Genomic DNA, 16,155 nt, shown 5'->3' on the forward strand with positions numbered 1-16,155 from the left:
CCCCCTCAAGTTCTTGGAGATAAGGGCCTGATCCTTGGAGATTTTCAAGGAGGAGGGCTCAGCTGGAGTCCCTGCTCTGGGTGGTGTGGGTGCCAGCTCGAGGGCCCAGGGCTCTGACCTGCTGCTCAGAGCTTGGCTTCTGGGGCCTGTTCTTACGGCCTTGACCTGACTTGTTTGTAGGTACAAAGCTGGAGAGACATGCACTTGGGGGAGGTTGAGGAGGTGCCCGTTTTGTGCGATGATTGAGCAATTCTGGTCTTTCATGAGGTTCAGGGTGCCTTCCTGGGCTACGATTCCTGTAGACAGTGTTTCTCCCTCTTCTCCCAGACTCCTCACTGGAAGCCTTTCTCTTTCCCATCAGTCACCTCCACTACCACATGAGCTCCTTTACTTCAGGTGCGAGGTCTGACCTGGGGTAGGAACAGGGCAGGGAATAGTTGACCTGGCTTTGGCGGTTCAGGTGCCGAGTCGTGCTTGGTGCTGCCTTAGGACTGGAAGCATCTGGCTCGTTACTTTGCTGTGACTTACAGGTTCTCTCCCGGGATCCCGGAGATGTTGATATTCTCTTCTTAGCTTCTTTCTCACCCATGGACTGACTTCCTCTTCATCTCCTCTGATCCTAGGGTAGAAATGCACATACATCTCTAGACTCTGACTCTGATCAGAAGGTCTGGTCTGGCTCCTGGATTCCCACGATGATGCTTTTGTTTCTTGTAAACTGTCCACTATTTGTGCTTGAAGCCACCTTAATTTGCCTGCCGGGAGGATCTAGCACCATTTTACTTTTCTTGGGCAGCCCATTCTTGCTTGTTTATAAACTCTCCTTCAGCAGTAAGCTGCAACAGGGACAGTGTAATATAAGCAGGAAAATCACTCTCAAGGCACAGTACCCGAGGGCCTTTAAAATAGCACTGATTTTCATTTACAAAAGTAACACTGTTAATTGCAGGGAATTTTGCATCCAGAAGAAAAGACAGTAACTATTAATACTTCGGTGTTAATAATGCCCTTGGGAACTTATTGTGGTCTGCTTTCCCTCTGTATATGTATATATACGTATTTTTAAAAATTAAAAAAATGGGATTATATTGTGTGAATTGCTCACGACTTTTGTTTTCCACTTTATCAAAATATATTGTAACATTTTACCATATAAATAGGCTTCTAAAGCATTATTTTAATATCTATATAGTTGGATACTAAAATTTAAAGCCATCTTCTATTATTGGAATTAAATATTTTTGTTATTGCTTTTGCTGAGATAGATATCACTGCAGTTATATCTTTGTATACTTATGCTTTTCAGAGCACAAACTTCTAGAAATGGAATTGCTGAGTCAAAACATATGCACAATTTCAGAGCTTTTGAAACATATTGCCAAATTGCCGTCCAAAAGAATTTTTGTTGTTTTACCGTCCAACTGAGGGCAGTCCAATTTTCAGGGCAAGGAAATGGACTAAGGGTCAGGAAGGGTTAGATAGCCCGGGGAAGAACAGGGTGGGGAAGGAATGGATGTCTAGGATCTTGCAATGCAGAAAAGACCTGATGAGAAGGACATGAACTCACTTCCCCTCAGTCTACCAAGGACTGGCTGAGACACACTTGGACTGAGAGTGCAACATGAGGCATCAAAGCTAGACTCAAGGAATGACTTCCTGATAGAGTCGGTATCTGAACAAGACAAGGGGAGAGACTTTTTCCTCATGTTCTGAGCTAAGGGTGGAGGCAAGAGGAGGAGGATGTGTTGAAATTGGACGGGCTCAGCCCTAAGTGGCTTCGTGCTTCTTTCACCTGAGGTGGTGACCATCAGCTCTGGAGGCTGAGGTCCCCTATTTTCGGGGACCCCAGACAGAGTTGCCAAAAAAATGCTGGATGTTCAGCTAAATTTGAATTTCGGATGAACAGCAAGTAATTTTTTTGTTGTTGTGTTTTTTTTGTTTTGTTTTGTTTTTTTGCGGTACGTGGGCCTCTCACTGTTGTGGCTTCTCCCGCTGCGGAGCACAAGCTCCGGACGCGCAGGCTCAGCGGCCATGACTCACGGGCCCAGCCGCTCTGCGGCATGTGGGATCTTCCCGGACCGGGGCACGAACCCGTGTCCCCTGCATCGGCAGGCGGACTCTCAACCACTGCACCACCAGAGAAGCCCAACAACAAGTAATTTTTTGGTATAAGTGTGTCCTGTGAAATATTTGGCCAGAAGGATTTAGCACCATTTTATCTTTCTCGAGAAAGCAATATTTGGGACATGCGTACGTTAAAAAATTATTCTTTGTTCGTCAGAAAATCAAATTTGATTAGATGTCTTATATTTTTATTTGCTACATCTGGCAACTCTATCCCCAGGTGCTATTCAAGCAGGGCTGGAACTGCAGGCTCAAATTTTTTAGTCAATTGTTCATAGGACATTCATTCCCCACATTGTCTTAAGATAGATGTAGCAGTGAGGCCTGCAACTACACTGGAGAAGTGCATAACCTGTTCAGGCAAATACCTAACTACTCAGGGCCTGGTCCCAAATATAAGCTTTCTGTTGATAGCGGAAACAGAAGATTTAGGAAGTTCGAACTCGAAGAATAAACTGATTAGGGTGAAAAAAATTTCTTAAGCATAAAAGGGAAGAAAATGAAGAGGCTAAAGAGAAAACCCAGATATGGAATGTTAATTCAGTCATAGTATTAATCTACCTAACCTCACCCCAATCCCCAAATCAACTTAGTCAGCTTGTATTTGTAGTTTCAGGAATCTGATAGGAAATTAGAAGTATAAAATACTCAATTTGTACATTTTCTTGACCCTCCACCAACCATGGGTTGGAGGAGAGAAATCTATTTTAAATACATCTCACTATGCTTTCCTTTCTACCTCCTTTATTAATTCTAATGTGTATGAGGCATTTTTTGAATTTTTATCTCCTGAGCAACCACTGTCCCTTTGCCTTCTTTTTCATTGGAAAAACACACCTTCCCGATTCTCAGACTACATGTTAGCACTATAGAACATGCGGGGCTTGTGACCAAGGCCTCAGAAGGTATTTGCTCAAACTCTGATACATGACTCTGAAAGATCCAATCAGACTAACTCTTGAGTTTTTATTTAAGCAAACAGAAGAAGGTGATATCTTTGCAATCAGACTTGAACTTGGGAATACAGAACTCCGGAGCTCGCAAGAGCTGTAGCACAAGGTAAGAGGGTAATCGTTACTGTGATGTCAATGAGAAGAAAACACTGCCTAGAGCTGCAATAATTATCTTGAGTCATTATGACTTACAGGCCGGTGAATCCAGCTTTAGTAATACATGTGTTGCAATTTTCTACTGCAGACAATAATGTTCCCCCCTTTTATCATTTGCTTACATTATTCTGAGATGAGGTATTTCTTACCAGTAACTGAAAAATTCAATAATTTAAAAGCCATTTTAACTGAAGCTCTACAGACGTAGATATCGCTATTTTTTTTAACTCTATCATTTTACTCTCCTGGAAAAAATTAATTATTGCCATACACTCTTCTTCTAGCTTGACATGTCTTTAATGGTTAAAGTGTTCAGTGGTTTTCCCTACAAATTTCATGAATTAAAATAGATTTTAATAATTCCATTATTTAATCAAACAAATCTAACATGTACATATCCTTTAAGGGTATTTCAGAATAATGAACATTTCTTCAACAAATATTGCTCATGTATTATAGCATAAACAATTCAGAGTCATCCATCTGGCAGGGTTCCAGAGACTCCTAATTTTATGAAGTTTTTCTACTTTTGTCAGAAGGAAAAAGCCAAACAAATTATATAATGCGAAAGTAATCTTTGTGACCAGATCACCTGACTCAAGAGAAATTTCCCAAATACACAGACCAAAGCATATAATCAGTGTCTACACCCTTTCCTAGACAGCACTATGCATACGGTCATTCGGTGTTAACTTTTGAATTTTTAAAAATAATGCTTAGGTAAGACTCAAAAAGTAATATTTTCTCAATTTCTACATACAGTTGTCACTAGGGAAAAGCAGGTGCCAGGTGTTTGTTAATAATTATTGATGGATCTGGCAACATTGACCAATCTGGTAATAAGTATAATAACCCAGAATAGGATTTTGTATGCTTACAAATTTTTACCAAATTATATGTGTTTTCAGTATACGCAATACAGTCAGTCCAAGGTACTAACTGCTGAATAAATGCCTTGTAAGGAAGGAAATGACATCTAACTATATTCACATCCTACCAGTTAGTTAAGTTCAGAGGCAGTTTATTTCATCGTATAGAGTATAGGACTTGTCCATGAAAAGCTCCCTAGCAGTGCCGTCTGGTGGACAGAATTTACAGTGCCTGTATCTGAACATAGCCGAGTCTGAACATTTTTACACTTTTTTAAAAAAACCTGGCGCTTCGTGACATTTTAGCTCTCAAGATAATGTGACATATGCAATTTTACGAAAAGTATTACATTTATTAAAATTATTTAAAAGTTACCCAAAGAAACAGGATCACTCCCTCCTTTCCTTCACTCTGTTTTATGGGTGTATCAAAGAAAGAGTGTGTCACATATGACTCGTTTTTGTCACCTAACTTTATTATTCTCAATAGCATTTATAATTCCCTGGAATCCCTCTCCACAATAACTTATACGCTGCTTAAGAGCATATCATGGTCATCAGTGATTTCCAAAATATTCAATCCAAGAAGTCCACAGACTTTATCTACATCTTTCAAGAAGCGAGCACCATATAAATATTTTCAAATAAATAAATCAATAATTCTGTTCAATTTTTTTTTTTTTTTCTGTACGCAGGCCTCTCGCTGTTGTGGCCTCTCCTGTTGCGGAGCACAGGCTCCAGACGCGCAGGCCCAGCGGGCACGGCTCACGGGCCCGGCTCACGGGCCCAGCCGCTCCACGGCAAGTGGGATCCTCCCCGACCGGGGCACAAACCCACGTCCCTTGTATCAGCCGGCGGACTCCCAACCACTGCGCCACCAGGGAAGCCCAATTCTGTTCAATTTTAAGTGCTACTACATTTGAAAGACCCAGGTAAAATAATATCAAGAGCATAAGGGTGGACAGGATCACTGTGTTTGGTCTTGACGGATAAGGTTTGACTGAAGTTGTTAGGGAATCTGAATATTATACAAGAAACCCAAAGTTACTATCATTACACATGTAAAAGGACAAGAGGTTTGATTTATTCTTAAAGAAGAAAAACGTAGCTTTTAAAACAATGGGAGGAACTAACAGGAAAGCACCTTTCCTCTTAGTATGAAGAAACTCATTCTAAAAAGCAGAGCCATTTGAAAATGAAATAGACTGCCTTCAAAAATATGAAATTCTCATTTGATTAAACGTATTCAAGTGTATCCTAATTGGTTATTCATTTAGGAAGCATATAGAATGAATTAATTTTGAACTGTCTGTTAAATTAAATTATTTAAAGCATTTCTCTGACATAAAAAAAACACAAAACATTTTGCATTTGAAAGTGTTAAATAAACACTAAAAGAGGGTACCTAAAATTTAAATACCCATTGTATCACTCCTTCCTGATCCCACCCTCTATCTTTAGGTAGAATATGGTTTCCAATCTTTGTGGGGATTATTTATATGCATGAATGCTATAAGATAAACAACTATAATTAAATATATCATTAATTAATTTCTGTCCCATAATCATCTGATAACCTATAATCAAAACTGAAATTCTCTTATTTCACTAAAAATGATAACAAGAATATTTTTCTACTTTAAGAAAAAGCTTTAAAATTTAAACATTACCTCTTTTTTTTAAAAATAATAAATCTTCCACCTCTAAATGATATGAGGTTCTGGGAAATGTAAAAGAAACCTTTGAATTACAGCTTAATTATTTAGTGTCTGAAATTAGCCTCAATCAGAAGGTATAAAATGTTTTATTTTTGATGAACAGCTAACATAGTGCCTTGTTTTCCTTTTCAATTATTCTGAAAATGTAAGTAGAAAGACCCTATGCATTGTTTTATGTAGATTAGATTCATCATTTTCACCATTTCACTCTCTTCTTTCATATTTACTAATTTTAATCATCATAGAGAATTCCTCCCCATAATTATCTTCCCAGAGTTATTTTGAACTCTTGGTGGGTGACAGGGAGAAAACTCTTTAAAGATGGCTGAGTATAATAGATGTCTTTGAGAAGATTTGGACAAGGATTTTCTTGGTAGCCATTCCTCAAATCCTGTGTATACGTAATTGTTATTACAGGTTGCTTGTGATATGATTTAGATATTTAGTTGATATCAAATCCTAAATCATGAGTGGTGAAATTAATTTATTATTCTCTTGTGTGGCTGCTCTGGTTAAAAGGACTAGCTGAGAATATTGCTAGAGCAACATATGACAATAGTTTCTAATGCGGTTCAAAGCAACTGCTCAATCTAATCAATCAAACAATAGCTCTGAGATAATCTATATAAAATCTATAATCTGTATATGTGACCTTGAAGGGAATACAAATAATGAGTATATTAACTGAGTGAAGTAAAGATTGTAATGTGTTTATCTGATTGACTAATGGAAATATCTTCATTCATTCTCCCAATAACAGCATCTCAAGAGAAATGGTTTAATTGCATCTTACTATTCAAAATGATTTTAAAAATACATATGTGAATATATATATATTTAAAATGCCAAGAAATTGGGTAAAATGTTACTTTACATGTGTTAGAAGAGAAACAGTGATTCAAATTTGTCCATATATAAAGAAAACAGTTTTAGAAAAAGAGTTTTTATTTTTTCCCAATTTATTCTAGATTATTAAACCTGATGAATAATATAAGATAGCTATTTCCCCTTGAGGAAAAATAACTGTAAATAAAATTTTAACTTCTAGACGTTAAGAAATGTAAAATGAATTTAAACAGGAAGCTACAAATCACTCTTTCAAATAGATTTTTAAAAAAAATGATGTGGTCAAGGGCAGATATAATTCCCTGTGAAAGGAGTCAGAAAATAATAGTGTTTGAATATGTACTAAAATTACTTTTAACATGTGGACTCTTTGGAAACTACTCCAATAATGCTGACGTTCACCCAAGAGATTCTTGCGGGTATGTGTGTGTGCGTGTCTGTGTGTGAACGACAAGTGTGAAAACTTAAGTAAACACTTGTCTCTGACCCTATATTTTTAAACATGTAATGTACTACTTAAAACTATTTCAACTTTATCTTGCCCTGTAATCACCTATTCAGAGATTTCTTAAAGTTCTTTCTCATTTTGTTCTTTGACTAAATTTACTTTTTAATAGGGCCCAATGAGACAGATTAAAATTGTGAGTTATTTTCCATGGGCTTTATTTAAGATAACTCATAGCAGGATGCAAAAGTCTCATTCCCCCAGTGGGAATCATCTGGTTGCCCTGGTATATAGCTAATTATGGTAAAACAGATCAAATTGTTAGAGGAAGTTTGAGAAATTAGCTACCCTACACCCCAACTGTACTTCGAGACCTGTGGAGTCCCATTTTCTCATTAACCTCAAAGGCATGATTCTAACTCTCTTAGGCATTTCTCTAACTGGCACACTTAACTGTGAAAATGCAGTGTTATTTTAGACATCCACTGGGAATCACACTATTTGGAAATCATCAGAGTCGACTGGTTCCAAACATGCTACCCTGGGGGTGACTTCATCTTTAACTAAAAATATTTGTATAAATATTCTCTAAGGACCAAGGTGATTAATGGCAACAACAGAAGAGTGCTAATGTGAGGTTTTGATTGGTCTCCAGGGTTTGCTGCATTAGAGATGTAAATTTCTTTTAACTAGGAACTCCAGAAAGAGCAACAGTCCCCAACCTTTTTGGCACCAGGGACCGGTTTCGTGGAAGACAGTTTTTCCACGGACGGGTGGGGGGATGGTTTCGGGATGATTCAAGGGCATTACATTTATTGTGCATTTTATTTCTATTATTATTACATTGTAATATATAATGAAATAATTACACAACTCACCATAATGCAGAATCAGTGGGAGCCCTGAGCTTGTTTTCCTGCAACTAGATGGTTCCATCTGGGGATGATGGGAGACAGTGACACCCGAAGTATGTTGCTTATATCCAGTCTGCTCCGTGATCTCGTTTTGGTTGCTGTCACTGCAGAAAATCCTGCTTCACAAAGATAGGATGTTGGAAATAGAAGCAGGCTTTTCAGTGCTTTTGAGGCAATCTCAGGATATTCTTCCTTGACCTTAATCCAGAATGTATGAAGATCGAAGTTGCCTCAAACATACTTTTAAGGCCACCATCATTTGCGATCTCAAGCAGTTGATCCTCTTCTAGTACAAAGTCGATTTACCTGGGTTTCACAAATGGATTGCGGATCCATTCCTTCCCAGTTTGGGGGTCTTTTGTGGTTGGGAAGTAATGCTCAAACTCTTTTGAAAGTTGAGATAGGTGAGCAGTTCTGAAGGTTTCATGCCTTCACTGGATAGCCGGTCGCCACATATTATACAAAGCTGGCTTGGAGAATGTGAATCACCTGTTGCAATGAACCCATAATTTAAGTAGGACTCTTGGGATTTTCTTTTAAATGCAGCTTTCTTTTTGTTGGCAGTCTTAGAGTCTTCCATTGTCTCATCACTGGGTCTCTCCCACTTTTCAAAGAAGCTCTCCAGAGACGTTTGTTTTTTACTCATTTTGGCTAGGGTTAGCTTGGGGGCTTACCTAAACTGTGACTGAGACAAGTGTACAGTGCGGGAAAGAGGCACGGACGGAAGTGGTAAATAAAATAATGGGCGGTCCACACGCACACTAAGATAAGTGTCGGATTCTGACTTAAAGCCTGTCACCAGAGGCAGCTTAATTGTCACTTGTTTTTCTTTCTTTTTTTTTTTTGCGGTATGCGGGCCTCTCACTGTTGTGACCTCTCCCGTTGCAGAGCACAGGCTCCGGATGCACAGGCTCAGCGGCCATGGCTCACGGGCCCAGCCTCTCCACGGCATGTGGGATTTTCCCAGACCAGGGCACGAACCCGTACCCCCTGCACCGGCAGGCGGACTCAACCACTGCGCCACCAGGGAAGCCCCTGTCACTTGTTTTGATATGAGTCTGCAAGCAATTGATTTATTATGGTCTCTGTGCAGTCAAACCTCTCTGTTAATGATAATCTGTATTTGCAGCCACTCCTTAGCGCTAGCATCACCGCCTCAGCTCTGCCTCAGATCATCAGGCATTAGATTCTTATAAGGAGCACACAACCTAGATTCCTCACATGTGCAGTTCACAGTAGGGTTCGCGTTCCTATGAGAATCTAATGCCACCACTGATCTGACAGGAGGTGGAGCTCAGGCGGTAACGCGAGTGTTGGGGAGTGATGGTAAATACAGATGAAGCTTCGCTCATGCCCGCTGCTCACCTCCTGCTGTGTGGTCTGGTTCCTAACAGGCCAGTCCGTGGCCTGGGGGTTGGGGACCCTGCTATAAAGGACATCACTGGTGCATGCAGGAAATTGGTGCAAATATATATGTATATATCTTCAAGACAGTGATTCTATTTCCTTCAAATATATACCCAGAAGTGGAATTGATTGATCATATGGTAGCTCTATTTTTAATTTTCTGAGGAACCATCAAAGTGTTTTCCACAGTGGTTTAACAATTTACACTACCACCAACAATGCACTAGTGTTCCCTTTTCTCCATATCCTCACCAACACTTTTTATTTCTTGTTTTTTTGATAATAGCCAGCCTAAAGGGGGTGAAGTGATATCTCAAAGTGGTTTTGATTTGCACTTCTCTGATGATGAGTGATGCTTAGGATCTTTTCATATATCTGTTGACCACGTGCATGTCTTCTTTATAAAATATCTATTCAGGTCTTTTGCCCATTTTAAAATTAGATTATTTGTGTTTCTGCTTTTGAGTTGTATGGGTTCCTTACATATGTTAGATATTAACCACTTATCAGATATGTGGTTTGGAAATATTTTGAAATTCTGTAGGTTGCCTCTTTATTCTGTCGATTGTTTCTTTTGTTATGCAGAAGCTTTGTAGTTTTATATAGTTCCATTTTGTTTTTGTTTTTTTTGCTTTTCTTGCTTGTGCTTTAGGTGTCATATCCAACAAGTCATTGCCAAGACCAATGTCAAGGAGCTTTATCCCTATATTTTCTTCTAGCAGTTTTAGGGTTTCAGGTCTTACATTTGAGTCTTTAATACATTTAAAGTTAATTTTTGTGAGTGGTTAAAATAAGGATCAAGTTTTTTCTTTTGCATTTGCATATCCAGTTTTCCCAGCACCATTTATTGAAAAGGCTCTCCTTTCCCTATTGAGTATTCTTGACTCCCTTGTCAAATATTAGTTGACTTCTCAAATATTAGTCGACCAGATATGCATGGATTTACTTCTGGGTTCTCAATTCTATTCAATTGGTCTGTGAATCTGCTTTTTTGCCAGTACACTACTGTCTGACTACTCTAGCTTTTTAGTATAGTTTGAAATCAGAAAGTGTGATACCAAATACATAAAACTCTGATTTTGATTTGGGTTTTATATGAAAAGTGTAGGGGATTGACAATATGCTACATTTGTTTGTCAATCTGCAAGTACTGATGTTTAGATATTTTTGTGAGCATTCCCTATTTTATTTAATAAACTGCTTATGATTCTTTGTCAAAAAAATAAAAAAGAAAGTGTGATGCCTCCAGCTTTGCTCTTTTTTCTCAAGATTGGTTTGGCTCTGCAGGGTTTTTTGTGGTTCTATATCAATTTTAAGATTGTGTTTTTCTATTTTTGTAAAAAATGCTACTGGAATTTTGATAGAGATCACACTGGATCTATAGATGGTTTTAGATATTATGAACATTTGAACAATATTAATTCCTCCAGTCCATGAAAACAGGATATCTTTCCAGTATTTGTCTTCTTAAATTTCTTTCATCAATGTCTTACAGTTTTCCATGAACAGATCTTTCACTTCCTTGGTTAAATAAACCAACTCAAAACCATGCTTGAATACCCTGGAGATAATATTCCTGTACCTTAATCATCCCAGGGCCGGGCAACTAGGTACAGCCCCTATTATCCAAAACCCACTGAAATTATTCAAACTATTCAGTTGTAAACAGTTCACCCTGCCTTACCTTGCCTTCCCACAGAGACCCCAATAAAGTCTCTGGCCCAGTGCTCTCCCATTGCTCCTATCTTCTGCCTCCTGACCACTCTGATAGCTTTCCCATGTGGCCCTGTATGGTGTGCTGCGCCTCCTGTTTCTTGGGCCTGTGAATACAATAAACTTTGTTTGTTCCTGAGCCTCTCCTCTGTCTCTTTTTGTGACCACAACTGACTGACCATCTCATAAAAAAATAAAAAACATTAATTTATTTTCATTGATGCTATATTTCATTACATGCATGTACCACAGTTAATTATCCATTCTACTCTTGATGGACATTTAGGTGGCATTTACAAATATTCCTGCTATTAATATTTTGTACATATATTTTGTGAATATATATATATATATATATATACATTTCCTCTGACTTAATGAGGAGTGGAATTCTTGGCCATAGGATGCATATAAGATTATGTTAGTAGATATTATCAAACAATTATAAAAAGAGGTTTTACTCTTTTTAATTTACATGATGACAGTCTCAGAAAAAGAGTACAGATAGAAAAAGGCAGAAAAGTATTTGAAGAAATAATGGCAAAATTCTTCTAAATTAGAAAGAAATATATATTAATTTATGAATTAATTCATAAATTAAATGAAGCTAAAAAACCTGAAACAGGATAAACACAAATAAATTCAATCTTAGACACATGATAACTAAACTGTTGAAAGTTAAATATTAAGAAAGATGTTGAAAGCACTACCACAATATCAAACAAAAAAAACCCTTGGGCTTCCCTGGTGGCGCAGTGGTTGGGAGTCTGCCTGCCGATGCAGGGGACACGGGTTCGTGCCCCGGTCTGGGAAGATCCCACATGCAGCGGAGTGGCTAGGCCTGTGAACCATGGCAGCTGAGCCTGCGTGTCCGGAGCCTGTGCTCCGTAATGGGAGAGGCCACAGCAGTGAGAGGCCCGCGTACCGCAAAAAAATTAAAAAATAAAAAAAATAAAAATTAAATATTTCTATATATGGGCATGTAAAGTATTTAAGTTAAATATCTATAAAATTATAATGACCTCTATTTCTCATCTGTTAAATGATACAATAATATTTTCTGGAAAAAGATCTGTTACATTCCAAATCATTTGTTTACATATAAGAACACCTGACAGATATGTGTAATTTTACAAGGCTCGGAGAACAATACTTTTTCTAAAAGTAAAAGATGAGTTTTAATAATTTGTTGAATCTTAAAAGTCGAAAGGTAAAAATGTGATACATTTGCTAACTATAGACACAAGTGATGTAATATAGGCTTATACTTCTCAAAGATGGAAACAGCAGAAGTATTATTTTCTCTAAAACAACGTACAAAAAAGGAACATACATAGAATAAGAAAATATAAAAAATGACAAAAGTGAAGTAAAATAGATTTAACAATGAATGTAAATGAGATATACTACCTTTATTTTAAGAGAATTACATTTGTGACAAAGAAAAGGAAATCTGATTTATAAAAATCTCAGCTATAAGAGATTTCATAGAAAAACTGAAATTCAAAGAATAATATATTGTAGATGATCTACTACATTGTGGGTAAATATAATAGACTTTTGAGTTTTCTAAATTATATTTGGTGGTTGAAGAAAAATTCTAATACAGTCTTCTGTAGTTCTAAATGTATAATATATAGATCAAATATTTAAGAAAATTCAATTTTAAATAAGAGAGGGTAAACAAACATAAACAGAGAGTAAATTCCTATATATAAACATAAGTGATGCATATAATTTAAGCTTATATTTCTCAAAGGTGAAAATGAATGGGTAATTATTTATTTAAAAGAAAAATACAAAAACAAAAAGGAACATAGAACAAAGATATTAAAATGGCGAAAGTAAAGAACAATAACAGATCTTTACAGTCAATGTAAATGAGATAAATCCCTCCCGTTTCAAAATATGGTGTCTACTATATATGTGGGAGTGGGGGGAAAAGCTGAAGCTTTGAGAAGTCACAGCTATAAAATGCTACATAAAAAAGTTAAAAATCAAAGTTTTAATAAGATACACCATATAAAAAATTTTAAGTCAGCACCATAGTGATGTGAGACGTTCTCTTTGTTTCTCCCCTTCAATCTACAACCAGTAAAACATCCATAATTCAACAAAGGTACCTCTGCCCAACACACCAGGACACCAGAGAATGCCACACATCTGCACATCTAAAGCGGGGGTGGGCGGGAAGGCGGGAAACAGAGGAGGCAGAGCCAGGGGATAAGCAGAGTTGGCACATGTGGTCCCAGACCCCCAGCTAAGCTTGTAGTCCCAGAGAAGCCGGTGGCAGCAGGGAAGGTGGCACGCACGACTCAGGCCTGCATGATGCAATAGCGACCACAGCCGCAAGAAATCATGCAACAGCAGAGCCCACCACCCCATTTCTTTAGCTGGAGAGGCACTCGTGACTCTGGCCCCTTGCCCACAGCAGCAGCACTTGTGAACTCAGCAACTCCAGATGCAGCACAGGAACCCGTGACCACAGCTTCCCCAAAACTTTTGCCTTCCCCCTGGGGTGGTGGAGCCTGCACCCCAGGAGACCCCGAAGGTAGCAGAGATGCCAGCCATCCCAGAACCCCAGGGGGTGACATTTGCCACAGCAACAGCAAGGCACCAGTGACCCTGGATGCACAAGCAGCAACAATGAGGGCACTGCGCAGCTACCTCTGGCGGAGGTAGTGGAGGGTGGAAAGTGTCAAATCTCTAATATAACCAGAGGCAGCTCAGGTAAGAGGGACCGAAAACTGGTGTTATAGTACCACCTACTCAAAACAAGAGAAAGATCGCTAATTACTAACCTGTTGAATCATTATAATCTTTTTTTTTTTAAAGCAGCTTTTCCTAAAGAAGAAAGGTGTTCACTACTTCAAATGTACCAGCAAAGAAACAACTTGTCAAACACCATGAAAAACCACAGTAACACAGTAGCACGAAATTAAAATGACAATTCTCCAGAAATGAAACTCAAAGCCACTTCATTTGTTACATAAACACATTTCTGGTTTCAACAGAAACATTTTTCTTTTAAAAGACAGAAATGTAACTAAAACCATCTAAAAGTAAAGAGTTTGGAAAATATGAGACAGTCTCATGACTGGATATGATTCCTCGTACTCCTTCCAGTAGAGTAAACCCTCTACCAACTATGAAATCAAGTTAATTCATGAATAAACAAAAGTATGAAAAGAAGCAAATATTTAACAGGAAGTAATTTTGCAACGTGGATTGCATTTCTTCACTGTTTAGATCATGAGTTAAATTTGTTAAAATGAACAAGTACCAGGGAAAAATATGTAGCTTCTCTCTCTCTCTCTCTTTAGTTCTCTGTACTTTTTTATTGACTAGACCAACAAGCAAGCATACCCGTGATGGATCCTGAGAGAAATTCTCTCCTGGGGAGGAAAACCGGAGTTGTGGCCATTCCCTCTGCAAGGGACCTAAATGTCTCTCTGACCAGTAATGTGTTTTCTATCATAATGCAAAAAGAAAAATAAGAGAGAAAATTATTAATTAGTAAACTCACCCGACCTTTGGAAAACTAGAAGGGCTCCTGGTCCGGCACCTGGCTCAGCTCTTGCGACACCGCCTGGAGCGAGGAGGAGCTGGCGCCCGGCGCCCGAGAAGGTGGGCCTCGTGCTGGAGCGCGGCGGCCTGACGCTCGACGTGAACCGGCGGCTGCGCGAGCCTGCTGCTTCCTGGATGACGACCGGCAGAAGGAACGCAGGCCCGCACCCTGTGGCAGTCCTTGGGGCGCCGCGCAGCCGGCGCCGTGTGGCACGAGGTGGCCCGCGACCGCGGAAGCTGCGCGAACGCGAGGCGCACCCGGACGCCCTGCTGCGCGGGAACCTGGAGCTCACCGAGCAGCTGCTGCTACTGGACCGGGAGCACGGGGCGCGGGCGGCGGCTCCTGCAGCTCCATCGATAGCCAGGCCGGCTTGAGCAGGCCAATGGCGGGCGACGCGGTGGGAGACATAGGCTACTGCAACAGCCCAGACGCCCACCAGCACTTCCCGGCCCCGCTGCTGACCCCCGGACCGTAGAGGGCCCGCAAACAAGGCCGTCGCCACTTGCGTGTCCCTGGACGACCTGTTGGCGCCATCTCACCACCGAAGCATCCCCAACGGCCTGCACGGTAAGGAAGGCACCGGCCGGGCAGCGCGGGTCTCGGGCGCACAACCCCTTCCCCCACAGGTGGCCGCCACTCTAGAGCCCTCCTCCAGCTGGCGTCCGGCTCTGGGCAGGGAGATCCCAAGCCCACCTGCAGTGGGGCTTTGGGTGGTGATTTTCTGGTTAAAAGATGGAGGCGTGGAATCAGCAGTGGGCCCGGGACCCGCCAGACCCCAGCAAAGTTTCTCTCCGGCGGAGTTATGAGTATTAGAGGCTGGAACTATGGGGCTGGCTGGAGGCGCCGCATCCCAGCCTGGAAACCCTTGTCCGGGAGCGGGAGGTTTTTCATGGAAAAACAAACAAACAAAACCAATCCCCAAAAGGCCTTTTGCGCAAAAGTGAAATTTCCTCTCTTATTTGGGACAACAGGCAGCCCCAAACGTGAGCAGCGTTCACGTGTGTGCTGGGGCTGGAATTCTTCCCAGGCTTCTCCGTGCTGCCTGCCCGCTGGGAAGGGGCACAGGCAGCTGGGCCAGAGGACCAGGGCTAAGAGCCTTCCTGGTTGGTTCTTAATCCTGCCCTTCTCAGGGTCCGGGGACCTTTCTCAGCCGAGGCTGTAAGACTTTGCAGAGGAGTATGTGCTTGGAATGGATCCTGGCTTTTCGACTCCGTGTGCCTCAGTTTCCTTCTCTGTAGAATGGAGACGATGATCCCTACCACCTGGATTTGAGGTGGATAAAAGCCTCTGAAGGGATTTGTAAACTGTTGGTTACGTTACGGGAAGCGCCATGGTTGTGGGCGCCCCAGGCTGTGTGCGGGAGGACCTTTGGCCTCAGGAAAGCATGGCGACCTTCTCCCACACCCGTGTGACTGTCCGACCCAGGGCAGAGGGCTCTGTAG

The 16,155-nt window shown here is 40.4% G+C and overlaps 1 pseudogene; it reads left to right on the forward strand.

Moving 5' to 3' along the window:
* The first annotated feature begins 8,056 nt into the window (after window positions 1-8,056).
* On the forward strand, window positions 8,057-16,155 carry LOC112393974 (coiled-coil domain-containing protein 85C-like; annotated as a pseudogene).

The sequence above is a fragment of the Neophocaena asiaeorientalis genome, unplaced genomic scaffold (assembly GCF_003031525.2).
Source record: "Neophocaena asiaeorientalis asiaeorientalis breed wild unplaced genomic scaffold, Neophocaena_asiaeorientalis_V1.1 scaffold134, whole genome shotgun sequence".
NCBI lineage: Eukaryota > Metazoa > Chordata > Mammalia > Artiodactyla > Phocoenidae > Neophocaena > Neophocaena asiaeorientalis.